Source organism: Dromiciops gliroides, chromosome 2 (genome assembly GCF_019393635.1).
Source record: "Dromiciops gliroides isolate mDroGli1 chromosome 2, mDroGli1.pri, whole genome shotgun sequence".
In the NCBI taxonomy this organism is placed as follows: Eukaryota; Metazoa; Chordata; class Mammalia; order Microbiotheria; family Microbiotheriidae; genus Dromiciops; species Dromiciops gliroides.
In genome coordinates, this window is record NC_057862.1 from 171,340,745 (window position 1) to 171,366,457 (window position 25,713).

The following is a 25,713-nucleotide window of genomic DNA, read 5'->3' on the forward strand; positions in this document are numbered from 1 at the left end:
AATCACTACTGATTATAGAAATACAAATTAAAACAACTTTGAGGTATTACCTCATATTTCAGATTGGCTAACATGACAGAAAAGAAAATTTACAAATGCTGGAGGGGCTGTGGAAAAATTGGTATACTAATATACTTTGTGTAGTTGTGAATTAGTTCAACCATTTGGCAGAACAATTGGGAATTATACCCAAAGAACTACAAAACTGTGCATACCAGTTGACCCAGCAATACTACTATTAGGTCTGTATCCCAAAGAAATCAAAGAGGAAAGGACCTGTTTGCACAAAAATATTTATAGTAGTTCTTTTAGTGGTGGCAAAGAATTAGAAATTGAGGGGATATCCATCCACTGGAGAATGGCTGATCAAGTTGTAGTATATGACTGATGCAACATTATTGTGCTATAAGAAATGATGAGCAGGGTGGTTTCATAAAAACCTGGGAAGACTTACAGGAAGTCATGCAAAGTGAAGTGAGCAGAACCAGGAGAACATTGTACACAGTAACAGCAATATTGTGAGGATTAAGTTGTGACTTAACTACTCTGATCAAGACAAAGATCCAAGGCAATTCCAAATGATTCATGATGAAAAAAGCTACCCACTTCCAGAGAAAGAACTGGTGAAGCCTAAATGCAGATTGAATCATATATTTTCACTTCAGTTTTCTTGTTTTTTTCTATTTTCTTTTGCAATATGGCTAATATGAAAATGTTTTTCATGACTTCATATGTATAATTGACATAAAATTGATTGCCTTCTCAAGGAGGGGGGTCAGGGAATGTGGAATGGAGAGAATTTGGATATCAAAATTAAAAAAAATATTTTATACATAATTTGGAAATACTGAATGAAATTAATAAAATATTTTTTCAAAACATGACACTTTAAAGTTACTGATCTATACTGGTATATGGTATCATGTGCTTGTCTAAAGATTTTTTCCTGCTAACCTACTTTCTAATTTCTCTAGCGATTTTTACTGAATCCCAGCAATTCTTCCCACAACACATTGTATTCTTGAGTTTATTGAGCACTATATTGTTGTGTCTCTTTTTAGGTCTTTTAACCTACTTTTCTATTTTTTGAACAAATAATTTTGATGATTACCACTTTAAAATATAGTTTAAAGTTTGGTTAAAATGAGGCTCCTCATTCACACATTTTTTCCTATTTCCCTCAAGTTCTATAAAATAACCCCTTGTATATGAACAGGCAATTTTCAGATTAAGAAATCAAAGCTATTGCTATATGAAAAAATGTTCTAAATCACTATTGATCAGAGAATTGCAAATTAAAACAACTTTGAGGTACCACCACACCTATCAGATTTGCTAATATGACAAAAAAGGAAAATAATGTTGGAGAAACTGTGGAAAAATTGGAATAGTAATGCATTGTTGGTAGAGCTGTAAATTGATCCAACCCTTCTGGAGAGCAATTTGGAACTATGCCCAAAGAGTTATGGAACTGTGTATATCCTTTGACCCAGTAATACCATTACTAGATCTGTATCCCAAAGAGATCATAGAAGAGGGAAAAGGACCCACATGTACAAAAGTATTTATAGCAGCTCTCTTTGTGGTGGCAAAGAATTGGAAATTGAGTAAATGCCCATCAATTGGGAAATGGCTAAACAAGTTGTGGTATATGAATGTAATGGAATACTATTGTGCTGTAAGAAACAATGAGCAGGAGGATTTCAGAGAAACTTGAAAGGACTTACATGAACTGATTTGGAGTGAGATGAACAGAACTAGGAGAACATTGTACACAGTAACAGCAACATTATGTGATGATCAATTGTGATAGACTTGGCTCTTCTCAGCAGTGCAACAATCCAAAACAATTTCAAAGAACTCATGATAGAAAATGTTTTCTACATCCATAAAAAAGAACTGTGGATTCTGAATGCAGATTGAACCATACTGTTTCTACTTTTTGGTGTTTTTTCCTTTTTTGAGGTTTTCCCCTTGTTTTCTGATTCTTCCTTCACAACATGACTAATGCAGAAATATCTTTAATGTGATTGTACATATATAACCTATATCAGATTGCTTTCTATCTTGGGAACAGGGGAAGGAAGGGAGGGTGGGAGAAAAATTTAGTACTAAAAATCCTATGAAAACAAATGCTGAAAACTATCTTTATATGTAACTGGAAAGTTAAAAAAAATACTTTTATGATAAAATAAAATAACCCTTTGGTAATTTGTGTGGTATAGCACTAAGTTTAAAAGTTAATATAATATAGTTTGCTTTTTGCAATCATTTCCGTAAAGTAGTATTTTGCAGTTGGAAGTTTTATTTCATATGGCTTAATTTGAGATAATTTATCCATCTTGTCATTATTTAGAATTAAATTTCTTTTTGATTCGCTTCATCCTGCAGATGAAGTACATTCTGTTTATCAGTACAGAAACTAATAATTTCTATGAGTTTATTTTCTGTTCTGCCATGTTATGAAAGCTATTAATTATTTAAATTAGTTATTTCATTTAATCCCTGGGGTTTTCTAAATAAATTATTGTATTGTCTTCAAATGGAGCTATCACATGTGTGACCTTCTTTTCCTCACAGTCCCACAGGAAGCACAGTTAAGAATTGCCTAACTGGTTGTTGGGGGCTTTAGGAATAGGAATGATTCTTGATATTTTCTGGAATGTCCCTTTGTGCTAAGGCTCATTGTGCCTCCAAAAATTTGACCCTTTGGAATGGATCTTGTATCTTGTCCGGGTTAGTTGCACACTATCTATTTTTCATTGAGCCCTGAGGACAGTCAGTATGGTGGTCACTTCTGCTTTGGTTGGTCCCACTATAGTCATTTCTATCATCCATAAAATAGAGGATTGTAATTTCATAATTCAGTTGAAACATGGCCACTATTTGCCCCACCCACTGGTGGAAAATGGAAGGATTATGAGATATTCTTGGAACTGGATTGTAAAAGTGTATTGTAAGTGGATAGAGCACCGGCCCTGGAGTCAGGAGTACCTGAGTTCAAATCCGGCCTCAGACACTTAACACTTACTAGCTGTGTGACCCTGGGCAAGTCACTTAACCCCAATTGCCTCACTAAAAAAAAAAAAAAGTGTATTGTATCTTCTGCCAAGTAAAGGCAGACTGGTTGTGATCTCTTTCTCTGTCAGGGAAAGGGAAGAGAAAGCATTGATCAAGTCTACCACAGTATACCATTCATCAGGCATGTCTACCAAAATTATGGTGACAGTCACTGTATCTGACAAAGGGGGAGCACCATGACCAAAATCTGGTTTAGCCCCTAATAATCAAGAGTTATTCCTCAAGTACCATTAGCATTTTTCACTGGCCAGACTAGATTGTTGACTTAGAAGATTGTCTTACATAAAATTAGGACCATGCTCCTGACCTTCTCTCCTGGAATTCCATATTACTTTGGTTGGACCACCTTGGTAGGTGATGGCAATTGGGAAGGATCATAAGCTACTTACAGCACTATTAGTGGGAGGAGATAGGCAATGGTGAATGACTTCAGCTAGCCAGAGTGTCAGTCCACCCTAGTCAAGCTGCTTAACATGTCTGTATGTATACTACATTTCTCTATTACAATTGCAACTATGGTCTACTTAACAGTTTGGAACAGTTTACCAGTAACCAAAGTAGTCACTTGTGTTCCCCATAGGATATAAAAGAGCCAAAGCTCCTGAAGGGAAATTTCTTATCTCTTGAAGTTGGGTATTCCTTTTGGGCTCTAGTGTCTATGACAACCACAAAATATCTAATCATACTGTTTGGCCATCAAACATTCCCTTGGGATATCTCAAAGGAAAAGTAAGCCTGAGGATCATGCCCCATGCCTAATTATTCTTGCCAAATTTGAAGGTGATCAGGTATATATAAAGGGTGGTCACCTAAGAGGTATCTTCCAAGGAAGGAGGAGTGGATAGGGATGAAGACCAGGAATCTGCTCAGCAGATTGTGAATCTTCCAAACTAGCTCCTCTGCCTCCCCTTCCTAATTCTCTGAGGTATAAGCAGTCTCCCTTCAGTCTGTTCTAAAGAGAACTTGCTGCCTAGCCCATGGTCATCCTCATGCCAATCTTTCTGCTTGCCCCACTTTTCTATCCTAATCACCCAGATCACTTTTTGTAGCATATCCTTTTCTCAGAACTGTCACGGGGGTCTCCAAGCACCCCTATACTTCTGTCATGGGACACAGGTGGGCACCTCATCAATATTACCTCATGTCAACCTATGATCTAAGAGCCACAACCAGCTGACCTTCCAAGAAATGGTTCCAGAAAGGAGTACCTGCTATTGATCACTGCTACTTCCTGACTTTCTATCCTTAAAGTCACTTCTTCTGTGGGTCCCATCATTTGATCTTGAGGGCATTTTTGCTGTTTCTTTCGCTTCTGGTCCCCTTGACCATGCAGGGAAGAAAACTGTCTAGACTAACAATTTCCTGTTACATTCTTGTTGAGATTCTGAGGGATCTGAGGGACAAAATCCCTCAATCACTGAACACTCTCATAATTTAAATCTTTTTGGAGTCTGGCCACTACACTCCACTGTGACAATTCCCACCTTCAGGATACCTTGGATCACCTTCCTGAAGAGTCTTCTCTTCAAAAGGCCATGCTGATGATGGCACTCTTCACCTCATTCCTGGTCTCAATTTGTAAGGCAACATGAAGGAGTGGTTCAGGTGAATAATAACAGTACCACAAACGACTAATGGTTAACAAGGTTTTATTACCACTGAGAGAGATATGAGAATACATGTCACAAAGGATCAGTATGAGTGCATGGCTCCCTTTGCTTCATAATCCCATGGGAATCATATAGTTCGTAGCTTAGATAAGCAGTGGGATAGGCACTCTAGTCAAAAGCCTAGAGCCACCAAAGGGTTAAGTTGATAGCCATTGGACAAAGAGCTGATGTGGTATCAATAAGAAGATTGCCTCATTGACAATGGAGTGAGGAGCAATGTGGAGTAATAAAAATGGAATGTTCATGAGATCACCTATAAAGAACCAGGAAGTCTTATTCCAACTGTGTCACAGAGTATGAAAAGATAAAACAAGTAGGCATGAGGAGATAATGCTTGATTTCCACTTTGGTTAAGCCTGAGCATACATGTTTCATGAGCTATGCAGGAGGAAAGGACCAATCCAGTTCAGACCATTTTTCACTAGCTTGCACTACATATTCTTCTGCAGAACATTAAAATCAGTGCTGATGTGTTTCAGACTATGTCCAGCTTTCTACTTCTCTATGACATGCTCCAATAGGCAGTAGTCACTCTAAAAGTTCCCATCATATCCATCCCAGTAACTGGATCTTTTCCATTAATGAAAATAAGATTCAGGATAGAATTTCCTCTTGCTAGTTCCTCCGTATTTTAAATGATGAAATTATCATTAAGGAGCATCAAGAATTTATTAGCTGTTCTACACAGAGAGAGCTCTAGCAGATGTCTGAATAATTGAAATCTCTGATCAGTACTATATTATAACTCTGTGCCTGGTGTAAATCTATTTCCTGAACTTCTCTATTTCTTCATATCCAATTGATCTTGTATTATATACCAACAAGAAAATTGTTTTTTTCTCCCTTTCTCAATTCTCATCTCAATGCTCTCTGACATGTATCACCACCTTCCCCACCCAGTTCCTGAATTTCTTCATATTAGTATACATTCTCAGTATACGACCTGAGCCTCTACCCTCATTTTCCTATCTGTTTTCTTCTAAATAAGGTAGATCCAATTCTAGTAATGGGTTTCCATTTCCCCAAGTCTTAATTATATCTATGAAGTCAAATTGTCAGCTTATGTTCAGAAGTTTAGTTTATCTTGTTCATTGCCTCAGTTTGGGCATTTGTGTATAAACATCTGAGGCCACAGATTTTGTTACTGGCTTCTTTCTTGGATCCTTATCCCTGGACATTGCTAGGCATCTCACTTGCTATTTTTCTTCTTGGTTGTAGCTCTGCTATATGATATCTAGATAGGGAATGTATATAGGTAATTTGTCCCTTCCTTCCTCATTTGTTTTATTTAAAAACCCTTTTGATTAGATTTTCAAGACATCAGGCAAATACTTGTCCCCTCTCTAACCAGGAACCTGTCATTTCTTAATTTAAATTGTGGTCCATAAATACAAATTCCATCCTTAGATCATAGTTTTTTTCACCAAGCTTTCACTTGCTAAATCAATTTTTCATGGGTCAATATAAGGAAAACACCAATGGTGCCCCTATGGTCTCCAGTTTATTGCACAAGAATTTTTAATCATTAGCAATGTTTTACAGATTCCTTCAAGTAATATCACTGGTGCCTATGTGTGTGTTTTAACATGTTTTTAACAAGTCCTGAGAGTTTCTCTGTTATCTCTTCAATACATGCACCAAGAAGATCATAGAACTCTTGATGGTTTTCATCAGATTAAAAAAAAACCAAACAGCTTATTGTCACTCACTGTTACTGCTTTTCTCATCTTCCTTCAACTGTTACCAAATTATCAAAAATCTGATAGCTTGTGTGGTCCTGCCACTTCATTCCTTGCAGGACAAATGGTAACTTTTTACTTTGAATATACAAATCCTCCTTCTTCAAATTTGTTGTTGTTTAATACCCAAGCATATAGTTGCCCATTTCTTTTCTCCTTCTCTGTGTGAATTTTTTTCACTCTCTGGCTTTCTGACAAAGGTCAAATTTCACATTTGTTATTTCATATCCTTTTTTTTTTTGCCGAGGCAATTGGGATTAAGTGACTTGCCCAGGGTCATACAGCTAGTTAAGTGTCAAGTGTCTGAGGCTGGATTTGAACTCAGGTCCTCCCAAATCCAGGGCCAGTGCTCTATCCACTGTGCCACCTAGCTGCCCCCCCCTTTTTAAAAAAAGGATTTTAGAATTCTTTAAAAAACTCTATTACCATTGGAGTCCTTCCAGTTATTTTAGGAACATTTCATTGTCTTTATTGACCTTTAATGTGGAGAGGTGCTCCCTGAGTCTCTTCACTGTCTCATGAACTTCTGATTATACTAACCTTGGAGCATGGATAGCAGTGGTCTGACTATGGCATAAATACAAACAATGCAATACTCAATCAAAGTCACTACAAAAGTTCCTGGCTCTTCATACTGATTGAGATTCTTAGTCTCTGTTTTCAAACTGTTTCATATATCTCTCCTCTTAAACACCCCCTTTAAAAAGTTAATGGCTTTTAAGCACTTCTTAACCATTTGACAACCATGTCTAATTTCCATTTTTTCACTAACCTCTTGTTTTAGCAAGTTATTTGGTTACCAATTTGTTTTACTTTTATTTCCTTAATTATCTTGCTTTGTCAGTTATAATGCCTTCATCTGTTGTTGTTCATCCTTCATTTTTGAAGAAGACCAATGACATCACAAGGTGATGTCTTGACTCACTTGTAAATTGGATTTAAGTAAAGACAAAGTTGTATAAAGTTGTCAGCCTCCCTCTCCCTTCCAGAGTCATGACAAAAGTCAAGACAACTGGTGATGGCCTGGCATGCAGTGGATGATCTTGGCATCCTCATTGTCTGACCAAGCTCTAAGTGTTCCACAGCACATGCCTTAGCCATCTTCATGGCAGTTGGAACAAATTGTTCTGATCCACCCATTACACCGGGAGAAGTCTTCCCATGCTTGAGGTAGACATACCCCTAACTCACTGACAGGTTTGAGGCCTGTTGATTATCTTCAACCTGGTTTAGCCAATATGCAAAGACTGTTTACTGGGGTGTGGTGACTGCACACATTAAAGCTTTTTGGAGCCACAGTGAGAGTTGGTGGTGGGTAGACACCAAACATGGATGAAAGACCCCACAAAGGGCTCATCAAGCCCTCACATCAGAGGTGCTAGTCCTCCCTGAATACTCTACACACTTATTAGTTCTCCCTGAATCCTTATTCTTGGGTCCTTACTCAATCCATTTCTTCCTTTAAATTAAGCCTTTTTCTTCTTTAGCTCACAATGCTTACCTTCATCTTTTCCAAATATTCTCCTGGATTCTTCACCTTCCAATTCAATACATTTTTCATAATTACAACCTGTTCCAAATCAACTTCACAATTTACTTCTTGCTTTTCATATCAAGTCCTTATCCATTCTTTTGCTCTTTTCACAAACAAGACCAGAGGCAACAAATATGTTCTTTAACCTTAGAACCTAAATTACTGGTGAAGGAACTCTCAACTCAACAATACGTGGAAGAAGAGAAAAGCTGTTTGGCAGGAAGTAAATTTTTTGGGAAAGAAATCTCCAAGTGCATAACTGAGATATTTATTTTAAATGTTGAAAAAAATTAGAGTTAGGGGGCAGTTAGGTGGTACAATGGATAGAGCAATGGCCCTGGAGTCAGGAGGACCTGAGTTCAAATCCAGCCTTGGACACTTGACACTCACTAGCTATGTGACCCTGGACAAGTCACTTAACCCCCATTGCCCAGCAAAACAAACAAAACAAAACAAAACAAGTGTACCATAGACTTTCATTTTAAGTGGAAAATCTTTTTTTTAAGAAAAATGGCAGAGAAAAACAAAAAAAGTTGAGGAAGAGAGGAAAGGGTGGGTATTTTTCTTAACTGAGAAAAAGAAAGAGAGAAGAATTAACAAGATAAGATGAGAAGGGAATCAATACATTAAGTAAAACTTTAGCATAATGAGAAATAAGGTGCTTCAGGGTAAGAGGAAGTGTCTATCAGAAAAGGGCCACCTTAAGGTAGATTGAGCAAAAATAATTGGAGGGGCAAAGAACCATTCTCTTTTTAAAATAATATTTTTTCCAATTACATATAAAAATTTTAACATTCATATAAAATGTTTCAAATTCTAATTTAAGATCCAAATTTAAGTTCCAAATCCAAAGCAATCTGTTATCAGTTATACATGTGCAGTCACACAAAACATATATCCATATTAATCATGTTGTGAAAGAAAACACAGACCAAAAAGAGAACAAAATAAAGAAAAATAGAGTTTTAAAAAAAAAAGATGCTTTGATCTGCATTCAGATTCTATCAGTTCTTTCTCTGGATGTGGACAGCACTTTTCACCATAAATCCTTCATAATTTCTTTGATAATTGTATTGCTGAGAATAGTTAAGTTATTCGTGGCTGAGTATGGTACAATATTGCTATTACTGTGTATAGTGTTCTCTTGGTTCTGCTCACTTCACTTTGCATCAGTTCATGTAAGTCTTTCCAAGTTTTTCTGAAATCTGGCTGCTCATCATTTCTTATTGTACAATAGTACTCCATTATATTCATACATCACAACTTGTTTAGTCATTCCCCAAATAATGGGTACCCCCTCAATTTCCAATTCTCTATCACCACAAAAAGAACTACTATGTTTATGTACATATGTACTTTTCCTTTTTTTTTTGTAATCCCTTTGGGATAAAAGACCTAGTAGTGGTATTACTGGATCAAAGGGTATGCATAGTTTTAAAGCCCTTTGGGCATAATTTTAAATTGTTCTCCATGATAATTGAAATAGTTTACAATTCCACCAACTGTGCTTTCTTGTCCCAATTTTCCCATATCCCTGCCAAGATCTGTCATTTACCTTTTCTGTTATATTAGCCAATCTGATAGGTGTGAGGTAGTACATCAGAGTTATTTTAATTTGGATTTCTCTAATCAAAAGTGATTTAGAGCATTTTTTCATATGACTATAAATAGCTTTGATTTCTTCATCTGACAACTGCTGGTCAAATGACTTAGTTGAAGAACCATTCTTTATGAAAAAAGAGGACTAACAACAAAAATCCTAATTCAAGAAAAATATTAGAGAAAAATGACAGAATATATAAACCTAATTTCCATAACTTGAAATGTTAATGGATTAAACAATCCAATGAAATAAAAGAAAGTGATTGATTTGATAAGAAAATAAAACCTCCATGCTCTGTTGCTTAAAGAAACACAGTTAAACAGGAAAGTCATACATTGAATAAAAATGACAGGCTTCAACAAAATTTACCATGCATCTAGTAAAACTAAAATAGCAGGAGTTGTAATCATGTTATCAAGTAAAGAAAAAAACCCCAATAACATCAAAAGATAAACAACAATAAAAAAAGATAAACAAGGAAACTACATCATTTTCAAAGGAGCAATGGACAACAAATCAATATTAATATTAAACTTATATGGATCAAATTCTTTAGCATCTACAAAAATAATTAACTAAATTATAAATATATATGGATTGTAATATCATAGCAGGAGATTTTAATATCCCTCTCTCAGTTTTGGATGAATTTAGTAGAGAGATAAACAAAAGGGAGAATATAAAATTGAACAAATTGCTGGAGAAATCAGAGCTAAAAGACTTCTGGCATGTTCTAAATGGTATAGCTAAAGAATATATACATTTTTGAGCACCACATGGAACTTTAAAAAAAAACTGACCACATATTAGGGCACAGATATATTGAAAAGAAATGTATAAGGACAGAAATAATAAATAGATCCTTTACAGACCTTAATGCAATAACAATTGTAATTTGTTAAGAGAACAGAAACAAAAGATATAGACCCAAAAGGAGACTTAACAATGAAATCCATAATGATGAATAGATTTTAAAATTATTCAAATAATTAATAATTATATGAAATAAAATAATAATGATGAAATAAAATACTAAAATTTCTAGAATGTAGCTCAAGCACTCCTTGTGGAAAATTATATATCTACAAATATAGAAGGAAAATTAGAAAAGGAGGTTAATAAATATTAATAAACTGAATATGTATTTTTAAAAGTCAACAAATAAATCCAAAATAATCATAAAAGAAGAGATATTAAAAGTTAGAGGAGAAACAGATAAACTGGAAACCAAAAAGATTATAGAAGTGCCAAACTATAAGTTGCTTGAAAAAACAACCAAATTCATAAAACTTTAGCCAACATTATTAAAAAGAGGGCAGAAATTCAAATCAACAAACTAGCAAATGAGTATTTCTGTACATTTTTTACCAATTTATCAGATGTTCTAAAAATGTCTAGCAATCTTCTTTCTCTTTTTTTTTGTCAAGAAAATGTCAACGTTTCTTTAAATCCCTTAGGGATACTGGTGGTAGGTATACTTTAATACTGTATGTGGTTTTTATTAGGCTATCTAAATCTGCTATGGTCCATTTTATAGTTCTGAAAGTGTATGGTAAGACTGATATTGGGTAGGTGGAAATTGCTTTCAAGATGTTCTTCCATTTAAGCTCCTATTTCAGGATACCAGTAAGACTTTTAATGTATTCATCCACAGCCTTCCCTTTGATATCTTTATGCTTGATGCATCTTGCCTGGAGGAGACCAAGGTATTTGTAGATATTGCCTTCAATCAGGTTCAAGGTGACCTCTAGACTCAAGCTCAAAGTCTTAAGTCTCTATCTTTCTTTGATGCATGTTAAGAATTTTACACTTTTTTTGAGCCCAAATATAATTTCTATATCACTGGTTCAGAAAGACTGTACAAGAGGAAGTTTTTAAATTTGTTTTTCAGTGTAGCTATATAGCTTGATGTCAACCATATACATAATGGGATTAATAAAGTATTTTGTTTCTATTCTTTCAAATTTGGAAGCCATACTTAGTTCCATCTAAGAGAGATGGCTAGACAGAACTATAATAGGCTTCAACTATCTTCCTGAAAAAATGTCACATTTTATACCAATGAATCTTCATGGCACATTTTAAATACAAAACATTTTCCATGTGCACATAAAATATTCAAGTGACATAACTAATCCATGAATATGAAATTGAGTCAGTCTTTTCAATAATAAACAAAGGCAATATAAAAAGTTAGAGTGTTTTTGTGTAGCTTGTTCAATAATTACTGAGTCAATAAGTTGCTCTCTATACTCCCTGAGATTTTTTGGCACGTTCTTTTTACTCCAAAGCAATTATTTTCATATAAGTTTACAAAATTTTTAAGTGATTCAAGCTGGGAGTGCTTTGTATAATGTCCATCAACATGTAATTGGACTATATTTGTAGGGATTGCCTATGTTCTCTTTTTTTTGGTAATAAGTAACTTTTTCTTTTAACAGGTGGGATCAAGGAAGTAGAGGTGAAATATGGTGCAACTTTTTGGCCACTGTGAAGCATTTGAACCAACCAGGAATGGTTTTATCTGGTCCTATAACTTTTTAGTTTTACAGAGAAAGTAGTTTGAGTCACCTCCTTTGACAGTCATTCTGTTCTTAACTATATTAACAATGTGAAAACTTTTGTTTCTTTTTTGATCCAACTTAAATTTTTGTTGTGTTGGAGGACTTCTTGAGACTGCAAAAATTTTTCTATATCCTTTTTCTTTGAAGGTTCTCTCTTTCCTCTGATTTCTTCACCTCCCAATCCCATTGTAGAGTTTTTGAATGATGTTGAATTTTAAAAATTTTGTTCCTTGTGCTACTCTATTTATATTGTGTTGACTTTGGCTTTAAATTACTTATTAAATGAATCTAGAACTTCTGATATTCTTGGGTTACCCAAATTCCTTTTTGTATATTTCTTTTTGTTGCCTTTGGGCAATGTAGAGTTCCAGTTTTCTACTACGTGTACATATTATACACTAATATAGTATAGTGTATGGTATAGAATATAATAGCTAGAAATTTATGGAAACTTCTAATGCCTTTCCAGAGATCTTAAACAGTTCTTCCAAGTCACTAGTGTGATGGTTATGTTTAACTCTTCTTCTAGGGGAATTCCTTGACATTTCCATTTTTCTTCCCATACTTCTTATCCATGCATAGGGAGAAGGTCAAGGAAGGCAGCGAGCATTTATTAAGCACTTAGCACATGCCAGGCTTTATGCTGAGCATTTTGCAAATATTATCTCATTAATCACAATGGCTGCCTCACATAATGATATGTACAGGTTCTGAAATGTTTTTCACTCTCTGTCAAATAACATGGGAGGATATATTCATTCATACTAGCTACAACAGATAACAGTATATTTTTAATTACTCTGTTCTGGGATAATTGGTTTGCTAGTTGTATTCATGCCATTATACTCAAAAAGGGCCTTATAGAATTATAGTTGAAGCATACTTATCTTGTTTTCAACATCATTTGAGATCAGTTCTGTTTCTATCATTCATTTTATTACTAAACATGTTTCCTAGAATTTGTTTTAAGTGAAGATTTTCAATGATCCCTAGGTCTTCATTTTTTCCTCCTTTAGATTTTAGTAGCTCATCAATTTTACCTCAAATTTTATTTAATCTAGGCTTAAGGGATGAAATTTTTTTTATGATTACCTGACACTAGTTATCAATAAATTTTTGTGTGACTTGGAGCTGAAAGCACCATGGACAAAAAATCAAAATAATGCCCTTGCCTATAACTGGTGAGATCTATTACTTATTTGGTAATAGTATAGTACTGATGCATAATGAAAGTATTCTTGTCTTCATTTAACTTTGCATGCACTTGTTTGCCCTTCTTAGTACTCAGCACTATCTATATTAAAGCATTTCCAGTGGATGGGTTATCGGTTTTTGATTTGCTTCTTATGATATCAGAATAAGAGTGTTACTCGTTCCACAGTCAAGCCAATGATCATTATTTTTTTTTTTTTAGTAAAGCCAGCCTGAAAATCTCTGCTGCCCTATATATGTATTACATTCATAGGAATTATTTCATCACATTTGTCAGGGTACTAACCCAATCAGAAGTACTGCCAGAGTAGTCCATTTGGCTAATATTTCAGGGTTCCTATTAGTCTTCACAGGTACAATAGTAGATACAGGGAACACAGACTTTACTGTATGTCTCCTTGGCTGACATTCTCTTACTTTGCTGTTTCCCACACCTCCCAGCACCCCTTCCTACTTCACAATATTCACTTGTATTGGGCTATGAGGGTGTTATTACCATTATCACCATTATCAATGTGGTCTTTGAGATGACTGAAAAGCCTGAGACAGAGTTTTTGCATAATTAATAATCAATTTATTAATTAGGCTAGTTGATAACCAATAAATTGATGAATATTTTTCTCAGTAACCAAAGACCCCTAATGGAGATAATGAATGCCTTAATATACTTTTATAAATGGAGGTACCCCTGACAGGTAAAAATCAACACTAATTGGTATATAATTAATGAGGGGATAGGCATATTAATGAAGAGTTCAACTAAAAGTTTCCAGTTCCTCCTGCTGAGAAGTGGCTTGATCATGAGACTCAGCCATCTCCAGCAATCTGGACAAAAGAATTCATCTCCACCTAGACAATTCTGGTTTTTTTGTTTGTTTGTTTTGTTTTTCCTTAATGAGTTGGGTCACTATAAGTTCTAATGGAGTAGTGCAAAGGCATAAGATTAATGCTTGAGAGTTGGAATTCATCTGGTTTAAATTCTGTTTACACTCTAGACAGAAGTAAAGTCTCCTAATTGGGTGGGGTTCCACCCAAGATTGCAGAGCAAGTTCCTGGAGGATGGTGGGCAATCTCATCTATCAGCAATGTCCTAAAGAAACTAATTGACTGGCCTATGGGGGCTGCTCCCTGAATGAGGAAATGAAGAAAAAAAGCCTTAATCCTAATTTAATAATTGGCTATTAATATAATAGAAAAATAATTTCCCTCATCTTGTTCTTCTCATCTATTTCCATTTGAGATAGAAACAGACCTGGAACAAGTCGCTATTCTGTGTTTATTCCATCATAGTCTAGAGGTAGATAAAACAATTACTTTTTTCAGTTGAATAAAAGTATTAGGGGTATAAGTACATCCTTTGTAGGTTCCCTGAAAGCACTCTTGGAACAAGTCCAGCAACAGACAGAATTATGGGAATGACATGGACCACATTCTTTTCCAGCATGATTTTAATCTTTTCAGTCATGTCTCTACACTTTTTTTTAAGTGAGGCAATTGGGGTTAAGTGACTTGCCCAGGGTCACACAGCTAGTAAGTGTTAAGTGTCTGAGGCCGCATTTGAACTCAGGTACTCCTGACTCCAGGGCCGGTGCTCTATCCACTGCGCCACCTAGCTGCCCCAAGGTCTTTACACTTTTAAAGCATTTTATTTCATGAAGTTTGGAGGCTGTCAGTATTTGGAATGGCAACATCTATTAAAATGTTATTCTTAAGTTTTTACAAATCAGTGAAAAGTTTGGATATTCATAGGTCATGATCCAGTCTGTGATAATGGTTCATTTCCTGTAAAATCTACTAGTTGAGTTCTCTAAGATACCTGGAGGTATCTTTCTAAGGTATAATTGTAGCTATGAAGTTATATCTTGTTAGATATTCAATCAAGTACTAAATTTTTATTGTTACATGTTGCACTATCGCCACCGCTCCCTTACATAATATACATTTACCATTATATATGAGCTCTTTAAGGTTGATCCTACTATAGTTTCTGGTGACAATGACTTGGTCCTGAATTGTCATCATAAACAATTCTGCTTTCTTGACTCTTTGCTTCTCCACCATGACCCTGCAGAGGGCAATGGGGACTGGATTCTGGATGGGACAACTCTTCTTCCCCAAACCACCTGCTCCCACTGGCTTTTTATTTTCCTTTTATACACGTTATCTTTCCCTATTAGAATAGAAGAAGCTCCTTGAAGGCAGGGGCTATCTTTCCTTCTCCTTGTTTTTTTTAATGCAGCACTCAGCACAGTGAGTGGCACATAGTAAGTGATTAGTAAAAGCTTGTTGACATCTTCTAACAAATTCATATTACTCAGCCATGTATTTAAGGTATTTTTAACTAACATACTGTTGGTTGAGTTTGTGTGAATACATCTATGAAGGGCCTTTTGATTCTTGGATCTAAATAGTTTCATAAGCTCCATCTTGAGTTAGGACACTTATGGTGGCATTCGACAAATCCAGAGTTGAGTACCTGTTATCAGCCTTTAATATTGCTCAGTAAAGTGATTCTTGTTCCAGAAGTATTTCTGTAGGTTGTAATCATCTTTGTCATGTGCTCTATTAATGCGTATTAATCTTCTTTCTCCTTTTTTTAAAAAAGGAAGTATTAATCCTTCTATAGATGCTTTAGGGTGATGGGTCTTGTGTATCGTACAGGTTTCTATTGTACTGGTTCCACTTTTGGTGTCCACCTTTACCCAACTCTCATCTGTGGCTCCAAGAAGCAGCCACATCCTGGGATCCATCTCAGCAGATTGGCTAAACCAGGCTGACAGTAACCAAAAGTCCTCAAACCTATCAGTGAGTTAGGGGGATGGCAGAATGAGCAGATGAGAACAACTTGTTCCAATGACCATGAAGGTGGCTGAAGCAGGTGTTGTAGAGCACTTGAGCTTGGCTGGACATCAAAGATGCCAAGGTCATCCACTGCCTCCTGGGCCATCACCAGTTTTCTTGACTTTTGTCTTGCCACTGGACTTTGATTTCTCAGGAAGAGTGAGGCTGATGAATTGCATATTTCATCCTGGAGGTAACAGATGTTTATTGAATAGGGGAGTAACACAATAAGGAGGATCACTTTGACAGCTGAGTAGAGAGGATGGGCTGGAATAAAGTCCTGCACCAGGGTAGTGGCTGTGTCAGGAGGGGATTATGCAGGAGACATTGGGAAGGTAGCACTGACACAGACTTGTATAACAAATTTAGCTGTTCTTCCAATGTAGCTTTGATTTTGGGGTGCCAGTAAGTCTCTTAACATATATCGCCACAGCTTCCTCTTTGCTATCTTTATTCTCAATGCTTCTTGCCTGGAGAATACCAAGTATCATCTTCAACTATTATTGGTTCAGTGTTATCTCCAGATTCAAGGTTAAAGCCTTCAGTTTCTATCTTTCTTTGGTTTAAGTTAAGGATTTTACACTTAATGAGTTCAAATGACTTTTTGATATTATTGGAGAAAGATTCTGTGAGATGAAGGAGGTTTTTAATTTGTTTTTTTTTTTTCAGAGTTATATAGCTGGATGTCATCTATATACATTAAGTGGTTAATAAGATGTTTTGGTTCAACTCCTTTAATTTGAAAACTACACTTAGTTCTATTTAAGAGGGATGATAATGGATTTAAAGTTAGAACCATAATGTGTTTAAACTGTCTCCCTGAAAAATGACATATTTTATATCAATTGTTCTTGACATTATTTTGTTGGTGGCACAGTTTTAAATAGAGAACAATTTTCTGAGTATAAAACTTTGCTGTTCTTTCCTCTTGCTCTCCTTTCACCCCACCTTTGACAACAAGTGAGCTTCAAATGATCATTGCAGTTATTATTTACTAGACATTCAGGAAGATTTAAATGAAGCAAATTTGTAATTTCTGTCCCAGAGCTCCAAATATAACTCCAGTAGATACAGAGGGCTTCTCAGAAGTGAACCTTGATAAAACAGAGTGAACATGAAATGAAAACTAAATATAAAGCATGAAATACGTAGAGAGTTTAGAGTTTCAAAAGGCAATGGAACAACTTTACATTATTTACTAATTGCCACAAGCAAGGAGGATGAACCCTAAAATAGATGGATTAATTTCATATATATATAACATTAACTGATAGAGAGATGTCAGTTGCTGTTGAATTTTATTTTTTGTTGAGGCAGCTAGGTGTCACAGTGGATAAAATGCTGGACTTAGAGTCAGGAAGACCCAAATTACTCTACAGAAAATCAAGGGCTCCAATCTATTGGAAATAATCTATCATGTGAATGATATTGGGTAAAGTCAGTTAGCAAGGATGATGGATGGGAGACAGAGTAGCAAATTAAATCTGTTAGACCATATAAAGTTGAGGATTCAAAGAGCTGAGTCAATGGACTAATTATTCAGATTATGGAAGAAACAGTAAGGGAAGTATTGTCAATTTAATGGCAGGAGTTCTGTATTCGTAATTTAATGAGTAATGGTAAATTTAAATAATCTAAAAAAGGTTAATTTAAAAATTTAAAAAACTATAATATCTTGTTGTTAAAATCTTTTATTATTATTGGTTCTCTAATTCATTTTCTATTAAACTTTTTCTTTTGAATTTAGTTGTTTTGTCATTAGATGCCTAAATTGCAGCTATTGATAATCTCTAATTGTCAGTTTTAAGAATGATATAATTTCTTTATCACACTAAATTATTTTTCATTTGAGTCAGTTTTGATTGACTCATTGATACTATGACAACAACTCTAGATTCTCTGTTATCAACTAAAGTCCATCCTAGAGTCTTAAATCTCTGTGTATCTTTTAGCATCAGAATCACATACATTTCCCAGAAAACTTGTTCATTCCTAGTAGGTTTTTTTTTAATCATTTAAATCCATCTTCTTTTTATAGGGGAATTCAAGCCATGTACCTTCAAGGATATAATTGTTTGATCTTTCCTCTTACAAACTCAGCTATATTACTTGTCTTCTCAGCAAAAAGTATACTTAGTTATTACCCTAGAGGTTGTCTAAGCTCATTCTCTTGTACACAAACAGACGTTTAGTCAGGCACTTACTGATATACTAGAGACAGTTCTACTCCCATCTTAACAAACACACATTGATCCTGAGAAAGCAACAACCATAATGTTTAAATCAGTTCTGTTGCCTCTGTGGATATTTTTCATGAATTTAATAATCATCAACAAACACTTTAATTAAAAATATCAGGAAGATGCAAAAAACTGTGAACTTAAAGTTTGTTTTAAATTTATATATACATATATAACCATACATACAACCTTCAGCCATACCTTCTTAAATTTTATATATATATATATATATATATATATATATATATATAAAATTGCAATATAGTAATACTGATACTTGAGGGTTTTGTTTTGATTTTTGTAGGGTAATGAGGGTTAAGTGACTTGCCTAGGGTCACACAGCTAGTAAGTGTCAATTTTGACACTTTTGAACTCAGGTCCTTCTGAATCCAGGGTTTGCACTTTATCCACTGTACTACCTAGCTGCCCTGTGTAATACTGATACTTGATAATACTATATTCTTTCTTTACATATACACTCACAGTTACAGCTATATAGTAGGGTAGGTTGTTTATGTTAAATATGTATATATATATAATTTAATAGGATATAGTAGAATATGACATATAATATGCATGTATAGGCATATATACATATATATGTATGTGTATATATACATTTTACAAGGTAGAGTAGGAGAACTGTCAATTATTGTTAATTACCTGTCCCTCCCCTTTCCTAGGTATGAGTGTTACATTGGCAGTACTTATATTGTGAGCTCTTTGAGAGTATGGAAAATCTTTTGCCTTTCTTTGTATCCCTAGCTGTTAACATCATGCCTGGCATACAGTAGGCACTCAATAAATGCTTTTGAGTGACTACATTCCTCTCTACCTTTGCCTCACTTGCTCAATATCTATGATGTGTCCACAATTTAAAAAAAAATCCTCTTTTCAGTTCCCCCATTTTACTTGATTTTTTGTTTTGTTTTATTACCATGTATATTGATTTGTTTATGTATTGACCTTTTCCCTACTTCTCCCCAAGCCCATCTGTGACCTTTAATTGTCAATCAAAATTATTTGGACACATTAATCAAGTCATAGCTTTTGTTGCCATGTTCTAAATGAAAAGCAGATGACTATTTCTGTGGTTCTTTAAGCCCCCACCCTCAAATAATTGCAGATGACAATGACCTGCATGGTTTTCCTATCCTTGTACAAAATAAAAATTAATTCCCTTTCTCTTGCCTGAGTCTAGATTCTTTGAGGCCACTGCAGATGAGAATAACCTGTGCAGTATTTTGCTATGAAGTGTTTCTACCAAGCCTCCCTCCTTTTTCTGTCTTTCCACTACTTTAAACATTTTCAAGTCATAATATCATTTCTGTGGCTTTGGTATTATTGTATTATTACATTTACATTTTAATTCCATTTTAGTGATTTGGTGTCTTAAAGCTAGCCTAAGCTGTCCTAACAAAAGCTGGCCTAACTAAAGTTCACTTTTGGTTTTGCTTATCAAAGTTTGGCCTGCTCACTTTTAGAGCTACTTGCAACCTTATTCCTAGGTTGATTCATATAGCAGAGGTTTTATTTGATTTTTCTTTTCCCCATAGAAATGTTCAGAAATGTGATGGAGAGTCATATATTTCTTTTTTCTCTCTAAAAAATATTCTTGATTTACCTGGGAAGAATATTTTGTGATATAATCTTTTTCCCTTTGACTTTTGACAAATCATGTTCTGGATTTTTTTCTCTTTTTTCTCTGTGTAGATTAATAATCCTATGCAATTTGACTTCAACATTTTTAATAACTAACATTTTTCCTCTTGGCTGCATGCAAAGTCCTCATTTTATTAATGAATCTTTGGAGTTTCACAACATGTGTCTCGGTGAGCTGAAACAGACATTTCTTTCTCTTGTCATCCAAAGCATTCTGCCAATCTATTATCTGTACCATGATTTTAATAGATTTTTATATGACCTTTTGAAAAATATTGGTTAGACTCTATTTGGAAGGACATCCAAATACTTAAATCATATTTCTGTACTCCATTGTCTAGTTTGTTGTATTTGTTAATAAATTTTTCATGTCTTGTTCTGGTTAATTTGTCCTTTTATCTTTTTAAGCTTTGTTCTACTGCCTTGGCAAATTTGCCTTCCAATATAAAACTTTTTTCCCTTTGTGCCTAATATTTCCATTCAAATTTTCCCTCCATTTCTTGATGCTGTTGATTTGAGTCATTTTACTTTTATTGGTTATTAATGAATTAAAAAAAATCAGATCAGTATTTGTTTCTAGCCCAGCTGATACAGCCATCATTTCAATAAGTAACCCTTGTATACATGCAGTTTGGCAAGTACATCTGTAGGAACTGCATGAGCATGAATATACCTGTTAGACTGACTGCCTGCCTCACCCTCCCAGAAGTAGAATTCCATTTCTACGTTGGTCTTGAAAAGCAGACCAGACTGGTTTAAATTTTCACACCCTCCCCCCAAAAAAGGTCTTGAACAAAATCAGCTTGGGGATGAGGTACATCTGTGTGTTTGTGTTGGGGAGGAGGGGACAGGACAGGAGTTTGGGGGTTTTTTGTTTGATTTTTCCCCCTGTCTAAGGAAGGATTACTTTCCATTTCTCTGAAGCTTTCAGATGACCAGGGTGGGAAAGAGATGCTGACAGCAAGAATAATAGCTCATTTTTGTATCGTGCTTTAATGTTTACAAAGTGCTCTCTTTCCTCAAAACAGCCCTGCATGATGGGTATTAATATACCCATTTTACAGATGGGGAGACTGAGTCTCTAAGGTACTTAAACTCTTGTCCATGATCACCCAACTGGGGTTAAAAATCAGATACAAACTCAGGCTCCTAATTCCAGATTTAACTTTCTGACTCCTTCTCCGTACTTTTAAAAAAAAAAAAAGACTGATGATCCCATAAATTGTTGTTGTCGTTGTTTGTCCTTTGTTCTCAAAGAGGGCCATGACATCAGGGTGACATCATGACTTGTGCTGAATTAAATTTAAGTGAGGGAGGGCTGTGCAAGGTCACCAACCTCATTCTCTTCTCCAGAGCCATCTGGGACAAGTGGCAAGATATACATCAGGATGACTGGAGATGGCCCTAGATGTTTAAGGCAATTGTGGTTAAGTGACTTGCCCAGAGTCACACAGCTAGTAAGTATCTGAGGTGAAATTTGAACTCAGATCCTCTTGACTGCAGGGCTCAGTGGACAGAGCTAGCTGTCACAACATTCAGAGCCATCTCCAGTCATCCTGATGTATACCTTGCTACTGGATCCAGATGGCACTGAGAAGGCCTTAAAGATATATAATTTTGAGCAATGATTTTTAAAATGAAAGACTCTTCCTTGTTTATGCTTCTTGGGACTTTTTACTTACATTTGTGCTTAAGACCTGAGTTTCTGAGTTCAAATCCTACCTCAGACACTTACTAGTTGTGTGACCCTGGGCGAGTCATTTAACTTCTGTTTGTCTCAGTTTTCTCAACTGCAAAATGGGAATAATAATAGCACCTTCTTCACAAGGTTGTTGTGAGGTTGTAATGAGGTTGTAATTTGTACAGCACTAAAGCTAGTGCCTGGAACACAGTAGAGCCTTTCCCCCCTTACCTATTCTGTCAAAGGCTTGTTTTGCCTCTATTGATATAGTCATGTGGTTTTACTGTTTTTCTTCTTCATATGAATCATTATACTAACTGTTTTCCTAATGTTAATTCATCCTTGTATCCTTGGTATAAATCTAAATTGGTCAGAGAGAATTGTATTAATATGTTGCTACTGTTTCTGGTGTTGCATGTCTGAAAATTATGGAACACAATATTCCCTCAAGAATTAAAATTGATGGCCTCACAAAGAGCACTGTAATGATGCATTGTGGGCATGAGCAAGTGGTGACACATTAATCAAGTAACAAATTATGTGTGAGAAGCAAAATAAAGGATATCCCAACGAAATGCATGAATGAAAAGGAGATAGGCTGAATATGTACAAATGCAAGAGATGAATTATGCATAGGGTCATGTGTTCCACTGGTATCCTTACAATTCCAAGATAAAGTTAACTTGATTTTCAAAAGCTGAAAATAAAGAAAGTGAATTCATAATTAATGAAATATTTTCAGGAATTACTATATACAATTACATACCATTAGGATTGAAAATTTAAAGGATGAAGATAGTTATTTATAAAAATATAAAATGCCCCAATTAATAAAACAATAGAGATCATCTTTATACAATTTCAGAAAAAGAAATGGAGCAGGCCATAAATCTGCTAAAAAAAGGGGGATAGTCTCAGTTGAAGTGGATTTATAAGTAAATTCTATCAGATGTTTAATAGTTGTGTTATTAAAATGTTAATGATTGAGGAAAATAAATTACTCTAGCAAACTCCTTTCATAAGGCTCTTTACTTTAACCTAGTTGGAGTGAAGCAAAGATAACTATAAGATCAAACTTCTATTGAAACATACATAAAATTCTAAAATAAAATCCCAACAAAAAGGCTGCAGCAATACTCAATACTCAAAATGACCTTAGATTTCAGCGGTTTGATTATTCACTCTAATGATGCAAATTACAACCAATTCATAAAATAATAACTGGAGATGCACCCAATGTTTTGGGGACTTTCTTCCCTTTCTTATCTCCCTATCGTCTGCAACACATGTTGGCACATAAGTTACAGTCATTTTCATGGTGATATTTTACAAATGCTTATCATGAAGTCCTGGGTCCTCTTAATAGTATATATTCTTTCACTTGGTGATTACAGCAGTCCCCATGAGCTCAGTTATTGTCTCTATGAAGAAAAATATCAGATCTAGTTGTCTAGCTCTAACCTCTCTCTTGATCCACTGTATTGGAGCCCCAATTGCCTATTTTTTTTTTGGTGGGGCAATGAGGGTTAAGTGATTTGCCCAGGGTCACACAGCTAGTAAGTGTCAAGTGTCTGAGGAAGGATTTGAACTCAGGTCCTCCTGAATCCAGGGATGATGCTTTATCCACTGTGCCACCTAGCTGCCCCCTCAATTGCCTATTGGACATTTCAAAGTGGATGTTTCATAGAAATTTTAAACTCAACATGTCTAAACTCATCACTGAATGCATTACCCCCCCCCAAATAACCTTCCCTCTCCCTAACTTGCCTATTACCATTCAAGGTACCACCATTTTCCTAGTCACCCAGGCTCACAACTTCTGTCACACCCCCCACTATCTGTCATGTCACCTAACTGTCAAATCCTGTTATTTCTACCTCCATAACATCTCTCATATTTGCCCCCTTCCTCTCCTCTGGTACAGACCCTTTTCACCTCATTCCCAGACTATTAAAATAACCTGCTGGTGGTTCTGCCTGTCTCATTTCTCCACCCTCCATCTTCTACTTATCTGTCAAGTGAATGCTTCTAAAGCACAGATCTTGTTGCTTTCCTTCTGAGATTTTCCCCACTTTATCCTGGATCTTGTTTCTATATAGATGTTTGCATGTTGTCTCCTCCATTAGGCTGAGAGCTCCTTGATATCAGAGATTGTCTTTTGTCTTTGTATCCCCAGTATAACAAAAAAAGGACAAGATCTCCCACTGCATCCAGGGCCATCTTCAGTCATCCTGGTGCATATCTTGCCACTGGACCCAGATGGTTCTGGGGGAAAGAGTGAGGCTGGTGACTTTGAACAGCCCTGCCTCACTTAAATCCATTCACTTGCAAGTCATGACATTACCTTCTTGATGTTATGGTCCCCTTCCAGTATGAAGGACAAACAACAATCCGTGAATACTAGCAGCTGCCCCGCTAGGGACTCAACTGGCCAGTTCCAGTTAAGCAATGCTGCTCCTTCCTTTCCTTCCCTTCCTTCCTTCCTTCCTTCCTTTCCTCTCTTTCTTCCTTCTTTCCTTTCTCCCTCCCTACATCCCTTCTTTCCTTCCCTTCCTCCCTGGTTCCTTCCCTTCTTTCCTTCCTTTCTCCTTTCCTCCCTCCCTTCCTCCCTCCTTTCTTTCCTTTCCATGGGAAATCATACATTTCCATATGGGTGTTTTGCCCAAAGTTATATGAATTTCTTGAAACAGAGCTCTATTAAACCAGGTTTTGATAAAGCTCATTTGGATTCAGATGGAATTACTTGACTAAGCCTTAAACCCAAATCACTCTGGTTTTCACTGACTGGTCAATAATGGGCCCCAACCCAAGCTCAGTTGGTCCTTGTTTGGGTTTTGTTGGCTCAGAGTAAGTATAAATAGCAATTGTTTCTGTTCTGGCCAGAAATTCTGATGGTCCTCCCCTCCCAGATTGATTTGGTTGGGTTTTTTGAGTAGGTAAAAGAGGCCATTTTTTTGCCTCATTTCTTACCTATTCTTAATTAGTGAGTGATTTTTGCCTCAGACCAACTGAGACCTGGGAAAGACCTTAGCTTAGAAAGGCCAGGTCTCCTACTGCATCCAGGGCCATCTCCAGTCATCTTGATCTATGTTTTGCCACTGGAACCAGATGTCTCTGGAAGAGAGAGTGAAGCTAATGACTTTGCACAGCCCTGCTCACTTAAATCCAATTCACTTGCAAGTCAAGACACCTTCCTGATGTCATTGGTCCTCTTCCAGAAAGAAGGACAAACAACATCCCCTGTACTTAGCACCTGATACCAGTTAAGCACATAACAAATGCTAGTTGACTGATGACTCTAATGGAAGATTGCCAAGTGTCCCATGAATGAATAGTTCTCACTGTCTCTGAACACATCATAAAACAGAGCCTGCTAACTTTGTTGCCTCTACAAGTAAAACCAAACAAAATCAAAACAAAAATAACCTTGTGATCCATCTTTCCATTTAGCTATAACTTTCCAAAGACAAGAATAATGATTCATCAAAGAACCATGGGAAAAATTAGGTGACCTCATGCATAGTGAAGTAAGTGGAACTAGGAAAATTATATATGTGATAACAACAATGTACATGGAAGGAACAACAACAGAAACAAAATTAAAGGCTGAGTGATTATAATGGTGAAGTTCAGTTTCAAAGAAGGAAAACTACATCTCTCTCCCTTCTTTTCAGGGGTGGGGAATTATGGGCATGGAACATTATAAACACCTTTAGACTTTCAGTATGTTAGTAGATTTTAGATTACTTTATTATTTCTTTTTGAAATTATTTGTTACAAGGAATGGGTTTGCTGGGTGCAGGAGAGGAAAAGAACACAGTTGGAAATGAAGGTAAAAGAAGAGCAAAACTAGCAAGACAAGTCAATAATTTTAAAAAAGAATTAA